The sequence below is a fragment of the Bactrocera latifrons genome, unplaced genomic scaffold (genome assembly GCF_001853355.1).
Source record: "Bactrocera latifrons isolate USDA-ARS-PBARC rearing strain unplaced genomic scaffold, ASM185335v1 scaffold_46, whole genome shotgun sequence".
Classification (NCBI taxonomy): Eukaryota; Metazoa; Arthropoda; class Insecta; order Diptera; family Tephritidae; genus Bactrocera; species Bactrocera latifrons.
In genome coordinates this window covers 1609803-1621582 of record NW_017537112.1, presented here as the reverse complement: position 1 = coordinate 1621582, position 11780 = coordinate 1609803, and the positions used below count along the sequence as shown (strand labels likewise).

The window sequence follows — 11780 nt, the reverse complement described above, 5'->3', positions numbered from 1 at the left end:
TGAAAAGAGAATCGACACTCACCACCTCTTCGTCGATTTCAAAGCTGCTTTCGACAGCACGAAAAGGAGCTGCTTTTACGCCGCGATGTCTGAATTTGGTATCCCTGCAAAACTTATACGGCTATGTAAGCTGACGTTGAGCAGAACCAAAAGCTCCGTGAGCATCGGGAGAGACCTCTCCGAGCCGTTCGATTTCAAACGAGGTTTCAGACAAGGCGATTCCTTATCGTGCGACCTTTTTAAACTTGCTTCTGGAGAAAATAGTTCGAGCCTCAACACCCGCGCCGTTAGTTCTGCTTTCTCCAGACTGGACAAGGAAGCAATACAAATGGGTCTAGCAGTGAACGAGGGCAAGACGAAATATCTCCTGTCATCAAACAAACAGTCATCGCACTCGCGACTTGGCACTCACGTCACTGTTGACAGTCATAACTTTGAAGTCGTAGATAATTTCGTCTATCTTGAAACCAGCGTAAACACCACCAACAATGTCAACCTGGAAATCCAACGTAGGATAACTCTTGCTAACAGGTGCTACTTCGGACTGAGTAGGCAATTGAGAAGCAAAGTCCTCTGTCGACAAACAAAAACCAAACTCTATAAGTCACTCATACTTCCCGTCCTGCTATATGGTGCAGAGGCTTAGACGATGTCAACAACAGATGAGTCGACGTTGCGAGTTTTCGAGAGAAAAGTTCTGGGAAAGATTTATGATCCTTTGCGCGTTGGCCACGGCGAATATCGCATTCGATGGCACGATGAGCTGCACGAGATATACGACGACATTGACATAGTTCAGCGAATTAAAAGACAGCGGCTACGTTGGCTAGGTCATGTTGTCCGGATGGACGAAAACGCTCCAGCTCTGAAAGTATTCAACGCAGTACCCGCCGGGGAAGCAGAGGAAGAGGAAGACCTCCACTTCGTTGGAAGGACCACGTGGAGAAGGACCTGGCTTCATTTGAAATACCCAATTGGCGCCACGTAGCGAAAAGAAGAAACGACTGGCGCGCTGTTGTTAACTCGGCTATAATCGCGTAAGCGGTGTCTACGCCAATCAAGAAGAAGAAAAAGTCAGAGTTTAAATATGAAGTTCTTATGAGTACTAAAGCGCTTATAATGAGCGTAAACTCTAGCTAGCAAACAATAATGCTTTAAATTCGTTCAAAATTGTCAAAAATGATTAAAATTTGCATCTTTTTCTTCATTTAATTTTTAAAAGGTTCACTTCCGCCGGAAATTAAGGTCGTTATTTCCTTAAAACATTTTGGCATTGGCCTAAATCATAATTTTAGCATCTCCAAACTAATTAAAAACAGTCGCATGAGTATTTAAATGCATTTAAGTAGATTTAAATTATAATTATCTACACAAACATGTGATAGACACACACCAACATATGCTTTGCTTTGTAATTGAATTTAGTGCGTTATAGTTAGTTTATTGCGCGTCTGTGCTAAACAAACCTGATTTCACATTTTAATTGCACTGTAATTGAAAACAACAAAAAAGAAAATTAAAAAACGAAGCATAAATTTAGTTGACTGATAAGTTTAGCTGTACGTATGTATGTAAAGTTGTGCGCACATTAACCCAGTTTGGGGCAAAACTAGCGAATTCCTTGTGCAATTAAGCGAAACAACAAACATTTTTAAATACAACTTTTGCTGAAACGCTATCAAGCATTAAAAAACCAACAGCAACAAAAATTTCAAGTACAAGAAAACAACTAGAAACGAATGGCGCACAGCTAGAACGCTTCCTATGTCATTTACCTAGTAGCTTATGACTAACAGCGACACACTAAATTTAAATTACAATAAGTATAAAGAAAACAAACAAACAATAAAAACAACAAATAAAACAACAAAAATAAAGCAACCCCCAAAAAATAACCCAAAATGCTTTATGCCAGATTTTTGTTTGTATTTTATATGTAAGAAAACATACTTGAAAAAATTAGGCAGAAATAAATATGAGAAAAATAAAAACAATAAAAAAAAAATTTGAAAAGTTTAAAAAAAAAGTATTCAACAAGGACTGAATTTGAATATGCTTAGAAAAAAAGCTTAGAATAAAACCATGCCAATAAAACGGCAAAAACTAACACCTTCCGGGGTTGCACATAACACAACAGCACTTAGCATTGCACAGATGAAACTGGGCCACGGCAAGGCCATGGAAAACTCACAACTATTGTATGAAATGTTTGTATATATTAACGCAAAAAAACTTAATCTTGTACTTATAAATTTAATAAAAGAGTTATGCAACACTCATAAATGGCTATGTGCGTAGGTATGTATGTGTGAGTTTATGTAACCACACTGACACACAAACACAGTGCTGCGTCAAGAACATATGACATTAGTTGGCAATTAGTGATGGCTTCTCTCATTATGAGCAGACAGCGAGTGAAATAGCAATCTACAGCAGCAAACGAAATAATGTCTACGATAAATAAACAATTGCTCATATTCAAATGGCAGCCTGCTTTTAACAATGTGGTGGAGGTAATATGTGATCGAATGCCCCTAAAGCTTGCAGTACTTTGAGCAATTTTTTTTCAGAGCAATTAGCCACGATTTCCAGTTTGTTTCAAGTTTAAAAAATATAGACTTGTGTTTGTTATTGTTTGAAATATGTATATAGAATTTCGGCTCCAAGTGTGAGCGTTTCAAGACAGTGGCTGAATAGAACATATGCAGAAGCTTAAAAGCATTAAGGTAAACAAATCACTTCAGTTTGGGCGTAAAAATGTCGATTTGTTTCGCTCCATATAGTTAACCATAAGTAGACATATACAGATGTATATGCATACTTATAATATAAGTATATAGTATGTAGAGCGTGGAAAATTTTGTAGGAGCTAATTCTAATGAGTTGCGAGTTTATTTAAAAATCATTTATTATTTATTAGTGTATCAATTCAAATATAATATTGTTGAGGTGGTTAAGCCTTATAAACAAACAAAAATATGTGGACAACGGACCGAAAGAAGCGGAAAAAGACGAATATGGGTAAGTAAGAGGGAGAGGAATTCGAATAAGAAGTAGGAGAAAAAGTCTAGTAATATTCCGCTAAACGCTTTAATTTATTTTCGGATAGCAATATTGAATGTTAGTGTTACTGTAGGAAATATTTTTCTGTAGCTTATAAAACACCTTTTATGAAAAAGAACCATAACCTCATTTTAGATAATATAGATATAAAGCATGAACCTGTTATAAGATTCGGCTGGGAATTAGATACATAATATATGTACCTATAAACCATAAACTTGTTATACGACTTGACTGGGAAGGAGTTCAGTACTCTCAGCTCTTTCAATGAAGTTTCCGTTTTCGGCTCAGTTTTGGAGCACCATCCGTTAGAAACCTTCATTTCGTTACCCGTAATGACACATTTGATAAATGTAGAGCCCTCGGCTACCTTGTCAAGCATCGCTTTTGTTCTACACGTTGTCGTTTTTGTAAAAAATTCAGGTCCTTTGGTCTATCATAGACCAACTTCATACCCTAAACATTAAGCAAATGTTTTGAGTCGTTCCATAAGAAATGTTGAGTTACTCTGCTATCGCTCTGATGGAAACATGTCGATTTACAAACACTATTTCTTTAACTTTTCTGAATAAAAAATATTCTTCCAAAATATTTTGCTTCACAAATTGATAAAAAGCAAGTCATGATCTTTAATAATATGAGAAATTTTGCTTTGTGTTGGATATAAGTTTTCTTCCCTATGCCACAGTGGTTCCATTTGTATGGAGGATAGCGACAAAAATAGTTAGAATAGAGATACTGACCTGCAATATACACAGCATATTTCTGTTCATGCAATTACGATATTCTGAAAACATCGCAATTCTATAACGCCTTTTCATATTCTACATACATATATAATTCTAACGTTCAAATACCTGACCATGTGATAAATTTTGCTCCAATTCCTTTATTTATTATTAATAAATAGAAAGGAAAACAGATGTGCCATTTAATTTTATAAAATTAAGCAATTTATTTTTTACAGTTCAAATAAAAATTTTATTAATTTGGAAGAAAAATAAGGACGTTGTAAACCTCAATAAAAAATTCCTTTACGTAACTAATCTTCCAACAATTCTATTGCAGATTTTTATAATGCGCTTTTCTTCTTGCATGGCAATTTTCGTTGACGTTTTTCGTAATACATGGATCTGAGCTCAACAATAACATATTAAGTTAATCCGTATTTGTTGCAATTCGGGAAGTTTTCCTCGTATGTTGAAGCCTATACCTCTTAATATCCTTGTTTTTGGCTTCCGCAGCTTCCTCTGATAGTTCTCCAATGAATATTATTGCACTTTCGATGATTTCGGAACCATGGACTAGGATCTTGTGAACTGAAGGTGGAAGACAGAACCAAGGGTACTTCTCTACAAGCCCTTTAGCAGTTTCAAGTGCGAATTGCTCAAATTTGTCCGCGTTTATTTTATATCCTGATGACATAGCTTGCAGTAATGCTGCACATCTTAGTATGAGCTCTTCGTCAACGCCCGTTATTTGAGAAGCCAAACCAGTATTACTAAAAAAGGGTCTAGCCGTGTTTGACGTCCCACTACCTCCTGTTTTTGGCATGTCTACTATTAAACCCATTTCTGATCTAAACTTATTTCTAACCTGAACTTTTGTTTCCATGAATTGAGTTTTATCTTCTGCCGACCTAATTTGCCATTTTTGATATTTAGTCTATACGATACATGAATGAAATATTCAAAAAATCGAATATATTAATGTAAGGGTGATAAACCAAACTCATAATGTTCTTTGTGGACGGCTTTTTGTAGACATTTATCTATATCGTTCATCTCTTATGGTTGGCTTGGCATATGTAACACTTAGCAGATGATGTTTGACTTAGTGCATTGCATACTTTTCCATCAACCATAGTCAGTTGCAATTTCTGTTCGACGTTTATTTTCTGTCCAGATCTTAAATATTCTGTGCACTTTAACATATCAATTTTCTTCGTGAAATAATTCCTCTCTTCAATGCAAACTTCTGTTGTCTCTTTTTTGAAACTAAATAGTATTGGTCTGCAGTATCGAGTGGACGACGGTCGAGGATTTTTCCATATAACTTTATCTTGTAGTGTCGAATATTTAGTAACTAATTTAAGGGGCACATAGGATGTTACAAATACACTATTGTCTTGTAAAGTATTGTTACTAACACGTTGTTTATATTCACTGTATCCGGAGCTACCATCGAATCCTCACTTGCCTATCAAAACAAGATTGCTTATATTCACATCGGGTATGACGTTCAACACTTCAGTTTGGAGATCTAATATACGTGAAGCTGTATGATCAAGTAAACTTTGTAGCTCCACTTCAGCCTGTGATTCACTCACGCTAACCGATTCTGCATCTGGATAACTTTTTTTCTTTTCACTTAAAACCTTTTTATAGCTGGGCAAAACTTTGTACGAAGTTTAAAGTTTATAAAATCACTGATTTTTAAGTACTGATGTTGTGCTAAGTTTGTATCAATTATTAGTGAAAGAACTTCGGTGACATTTACATCCTGAAAAAGTGGATTTGATTCCAAATGTACTTCACGTAATTTATCCGCTGCGGACTTATCAATTTCTGCCAATTTTGCTATTCTACGTTGCTTAGTCCGTTTTGAGCATGTGGAGAAATCAGCAGTTGGGCGACCATGTTGACTCGTTTTGCTTCTTCTTTTTCAGATGGCAAAGATAGAGTTTCGAGACTTAAGGTAACAACCTCTTTATAAGAGAGCCAATCCGAGTAGTTTCTTAACACGTCTGACTTTACGCGATGGTTTTGTTTCCACATCACCCCAATGCGTCTGCATAAATATTTTACACACTTCAGTATATCATCAAACGGGGGTTCGTCACCTTCAAAACCTGTTTTTCTGACTATATCTTCAAAAACTTCCTGACCTTTCGTCATATTTGATCCATTTTTGGAGCATTAAATTTCAAAAATATAAGACCGAGAAAATATGCATTGATGAGACGTTCCTACGATAAGAAATTTAAAAAATAAAAATCTCAGAGAGAGAGAGTGAGACAACAACAACTAATTCTACATTTGTTTATTGACATTACTTGCAAAAACCAATGCCATAACACGCACATTTGATGTACAAAATACACTTTGAAACTAAAAAGTTAGGTTAGTTTAATGAACTTTATTTAGAAACTTGCAAATCCCTGCATATGAACTTAATATTATTTTAAACTATATACTTGTATCAACATTTACACACTAATCCGTTCACTGCATTCGGTTGACAAAGTTACTAAATTTCCAAATCATTTAACAAAGAGCAACAAAACTGAATCTAAAAGACACTTCATTAAAATTTGTTATTACTGAAAAATAATACTATTACCATCTACTTTAATTTCCATTTTCAGTATTTTTATTTAGTCACTTTTTTAAATTAAACTTTTGCAGTTGGATGTACACGTTGCCTTCGCTTTTATTTTTGTCAACTATTTACTTCTGTGCAAGGCCGTACATATGTTGCTTCCACTCAAGAAGTTTGAAATAATCAAAACAAACTCAAAATACATACATTTGATGGCATATGCAACTATTTATTTAGCTACAAGCCCAATATATAAACATAGACTTTTTTATTTTTGTCATATGGGAGGAACCACCGTTAGCTATGCCTTTAAAAATGTATAAAATTGTTCAAAAAAGTATATATTTATTTAACATTGCTAAACTTGATATTTCCACATAAAATTTTGTTTCTGAGAGAGAATCCTCGCAAGTGGCTATTGAATATTTCCAGAATAAAATGGACTAAAAATGAACTTGTTGTCGCGGCACAACGACTTGAGACAACTCTTGTTAATTTGTATGTATGAAATGTTTTTTGAAGAAACTTTCTGATATAAAATCGATCAGTCAAATGAAACAAACAAATTTTCAATTTTTATTATTTGATTGTTAAGTGTAACAGCAGATGTCAATACTTAAGACTTTTCACACCAAACTATACAAATTCCTCTTGGCAAAACTTAGACTATCTCAAGAGGCACTCTGAAAGCTACTGATCATCAATCTATATGAGTACGTATTTGAGAGTTGTTTAAGTTATGCCTATAAAATCTCTTAAATTTAATGTCGAGATGGTCAGAAATTATAACTTCCTAGAATTTGATATTCTGTATAAATATAATAGCTAGAATGTGCCAATTTTTACTAACCGCAAATCGATTTGTTGATGAATATGAGTGAAATTAATTAATTTATCTGAGGCGATTCTTTATATTTCAATCTGTTATATGGTATTACACGTGACTGCAAATATTTTAATATAAGTTTATGACTATATTTAGCTATAATGGATACTTTTTGTTTTTCTTTTGACCAAATTTTCTTAAGTTCTTATTAAAGTAAGACAGGAGGTTGTGATTCACAATTGAACTAGTATATTTCTTATCGAAATCAGTTAATTGAAAACTCTTTGAATACAGCTCTATAAAAATGCAAATTCTGGTCCAGCTAGTCCAATTCAAGACACTAAAAGCTAATAATGCTTACTGGAACTTAGTTATATTGAATTAATGTCTTTGGAAACATTAAGCTAATTCTTATAAAAAGTAATAAGATATTATATGAATATTAGAGTAAAAATAATAAGGTAAAGAAAATATATAAGTTCACAGTCAATGCAGGCAACCAAAAAAGTTCTCCGCGAAAGTTTTGTTTTTTAATAGTTTCCTTACTAAATATATTCTATCAAAATAGTTTATTATATTGACGGATAAAAAATTACAGAAATTAGTGCTGATTTTAAGGTGAACTACAATTATTATGATATTTTTTTTTTCAAATTAATGGGGAACACCTCCTAGTATAAAATAAAAAAAAAAGTTTATTTTTCAAGTTTCTATAGTTATATGGTATAACGTGCTCAAATTATAAACCGATATTTCAAATAGTGTTTGAGTTACATCCTTCTAAAATGTGGCTGCTTCGTTACACCCGTTGAATCAGCTCCATCCGGAGATCTTTGAAGGGTTACATGAGTTTACAGGTTTCAAAAATCGATTTTTTGTTGCATTATTAAATTCTATAACACTTCCCTAATATTGTTCTTTCAAGTTAATCCGAGTAATAGTTTCGGAGATACAGCATTCAGAACTTCTTCGCTGTAGGCTAGCTAGGCTAATTGCATCGTCTTTAAACCCGTTTTTCTTAAAACTGTGTTTTTGAAGTTAGCCAGCACGAATTCTCAAGAAATACTCAACCCATCTTCTTGTAATTTTACACATGTCTTTGAGATACAACTCTTAAAGTTTTTTAAAGGATTTATCCTGCCAATGCGGGCGAATCTTTTGTATGAGGTGCACCGGAAATGGCGTCGCAATGGCCAAGTTTAAAATATTTTTTTTTGTCGAAATTTCAGAATTAGTTTGTAACAATAAAAAATACTAATAAAATATTTAATTATATATATGAGAAAAAAATTGTTGAAAACGGTTATTTTTTACCCTAAAAAACCCAAGTAACCCCCTAAACGCATTTGTCATGAACGGTATTTTTAGAATAGGCAACAGTGTATACTTAAAGAGAATTTTCAGTATATGTATAGTTCGTCATACCTCCTTTTTTCGAATTGGACTAACAATAAAAAGTTGGGAAAATTCAAATTACACATTTGGTAAATTTTTGATCTTTTTATCGACCGTGGGTCATTGTACGGATAATATCTTCTAGTGATAATGTTTTAGTTTTACGGAGAGGACCGGAGTTATTCGAGCAGTAAAAAGCTTTTTAACGCCACCAAAAATTGCGTGCAACTCGAAAAATATTTTATTTTTCTTCAAAAACCTTACTGTGTGTCCAAAAATTTGTTTAAATTTACATTTAGCTTAGAACAAATGTAATTTTGAAATTTTAAAACTCCCCAAGTCATTGAAAATACATTTGTAAATTATTAGCAATACATTTTTTAGGCACTTTAATTTTTAAAAATATTTTTTAGCTTAACCAGCATCATTTAAGTAGCCTGATCACGAGTCACGTAAGAAATATTGAAGTCACAGTAGAAATATTAAAACGATTTCTATTAATCATTTATGACAATACATTTTGTGCCTCAAATATTAACAATAAATTAGTAAACTTTTGCAAAACAATTGCTTTTGCGGAAACCGTTCTCATCAAAAAGCGCAGTAGGAAGCGCCCACTAAAATAATACTTTTGCAATATATAACATCACTTTTATTACGAGTATATTGCTAGATATTAAAGCATTTCAAAAGACAGACAAATGACTTGCTTCTTCTAATAATTGCCGACAATACAAAAATCACAGTAATAAAAACTAAAGAAGGAACGATCATTTATAACAAGTGGCTCACGTGGCGCGACACGTAAATGCTTAGAACATTGCGAGGAATTCCAAATAGTTTTTTTTTCACAAGCGCGAACATGTGCCGCTTTGACAGCTGCCGGCAGTTTGGCTTATGCAAGCGCGTACTCAAAATCAAAGTGTCTTACAAATAAGCAAATTTATGTGCAAATACATGCTTTATACATCTGTAAGTCAGTATATTATCGCTTGAATGATTTTCAAATATCATAAGATAAATTAATAAGTAAATTAACGCAGCCCATGTGTATATATAATATGTATGTAAATACCAGCTTCTGTGTGTCGCTTAAGTGCCACTTAATTACTCAAACTGGGCTTTTGTTCTATTTGCCTTCACTATACTTAATGACTTCATATTTTTTATTGCTAGTTTGGAATTCTTTGCGTGTAAAGCGTTTGATTTCAACTTACCTGTAACATCTGCTCGCTGCGAAAGCTGCAAATCTCTGTAAGGTTGAGAAGGGAGTGAGGGAATTAGTTTATATTGAACGTTTAATAATTGCCAATAATTAATATTATTTGCATAAACATAAAAATAGTTTAATGGGTTTAGATTGTTAAATGAATAAATGCATTCGAATGACAATTAACCTTTTTATTATCTGGGCGTGCCAATGATCCCAAATGTAGTTCACGTGTCGCAAAAGATAAAAGGTAGTACATACAATGAAATTATCATATTCGAGCAATTTATAAGTTCAGTTACATGAGGAGTGGTAATTTTTTATGCTGCCTAAGAACTTTAAAAGGCCCTGAAATACTCCATTGTTTCCTTGGTGCCCTGCTTTAGGCGAAGGAGTCTCTCAGTTTAAGGGATATTGGTATGGAACTTTACAAACGTCCATTCTCACCAAGAAGCTTATCACTTGTCGGAACCGCTTATATTGGACGACTATAGCATCTAGCTGTCATACAAACTGAACGATCGGTGTGAAACAGTTGCATGAAAAACATTTTCATTTGACGAGGCCGTTTCAAGAATTTCGCAGAGATTATAAGCCAAGTGTTATTATTACGAAAAATGTGCTTGTGGAGGTAATTATAGCTTTAGTGCAGCCGAGGTTGTCTTGTTTTTAAATACTTTTCAAATAACTTGATACCAATTCATTAAAAGTATCTATTGAAAACCGAACGTATCGTGAAAAAATAAATATCATAAGTTCAAAAACTGCATTGAATTGAGAGTTTGGTTACAATAATTCTATATTTTTTGGGTATCTTGTCCAACAAAATTACTTATGAAAGTTTCACAATATTTCCTTCTTATTTTGAATCTCAGCTCAAAGTCTTCTTATTTTATCTAAGCTTTTAGAAAGGCTGAGTTTTGGGTATAATCTGGGTATAAACTAGGTATAATTTACGTATTATCTAGGTATAATCTGGGTATAAACTAGGTATAAATTAGGTATAATATAATCATTTATAATCATTGTATTTCCTCTCATATTCAAATAAATTCAATGCGTTCTTGTTTTCAAATCTTTTTGAGCATCACTCAAGTTTTGCATTCGAACACTTGCATGCCTTACTTTATTAACAAAAAAAAAAAAAAAAAAAAAAAAAAAAAAAAAAAAAAAAAAAAAAAAAAAAAAAAAAAAAAAAAAAAAAAAAAAAAAAAAAAAAAAACCAACTAGTTTTGAATATAACAATTTTCAAACCTCGTTTGATTTTGTATGTCAGTAGGAATTTTGTTGAAAATTATGTATTAAAATGATTGATAACCCAAGTGTATGCATTCTATAATTAAATTTAAAACAGCTGACTTAACGCCAGCACCAGTTATTACGGTCTAACCGGCAGTTTCAACAGCATAATGAATAGCACGTTTAAATACTAGTTTGCATTTTTAATTTTGAAAGCAACACAAAGCAAAATTATGGAAAAACGAACGAGTAATCAACGGTAGTTGTTAGAAGAATTGTAGAATTGAGAATATCATACATAGTTATATGCATACATATAGACATTTTGCTACTGAAATATAGCAAATAGCGGTGAATACAAATACATTTGTGTGTGTATATATGAAAGTTTGTGTATATGTGTATGACTATGCAGCCGTTGGCGCACAATAAGCTTAATCAATTGGCACACCAAGTGAAATCAATTATGTAAATAAGTGCTTCATCAGCAGCAACAAAAAACAGAATAAAGTTAAAATAAATATATGAAAACGCATGCGCAGTAAACTAATCATTTTAAGTATCACAAGAATCGTTAACTAATTACTACTAACGATTTGTAAAGCATGTAATTAACTAGTAAACCGACACACATACATATATAATTAGACGCGCAGATGCATAGACAACGCAATACAAAAAAAAAAAAAAAATAATAATAATAATAATAATAAAAATTTAAAAAAA

The 11780-nt window shown here is 32.9% G+C and overlaps 1 protein-coding gene across 2 annotated transcripts in view; it reads right to left on the bottom strand.

Annotated features, from left to right (window-relative positions):
* Positions 1-11780, bottom strand: part of LOC108973149 — a 172907-nt gene that overhangs the window by 103371 nt on the left and 57756 nt on the right. Inside the window, exon 3 of one of the 2 annotated variants that reach the window (XM_018940206.1) lies at positions 9823-9857. The exons of the other annotated variant lie outside the window; for it this stretch is intronic. The gene's annotated coding sequence lies outside the window, so the exon portion shown is untranslated. The remainder of the gene's footprint in view (positions 1-9822; positions 9858-11780) is intronic. 2 annotated transcript variants of the gene reach the window in all.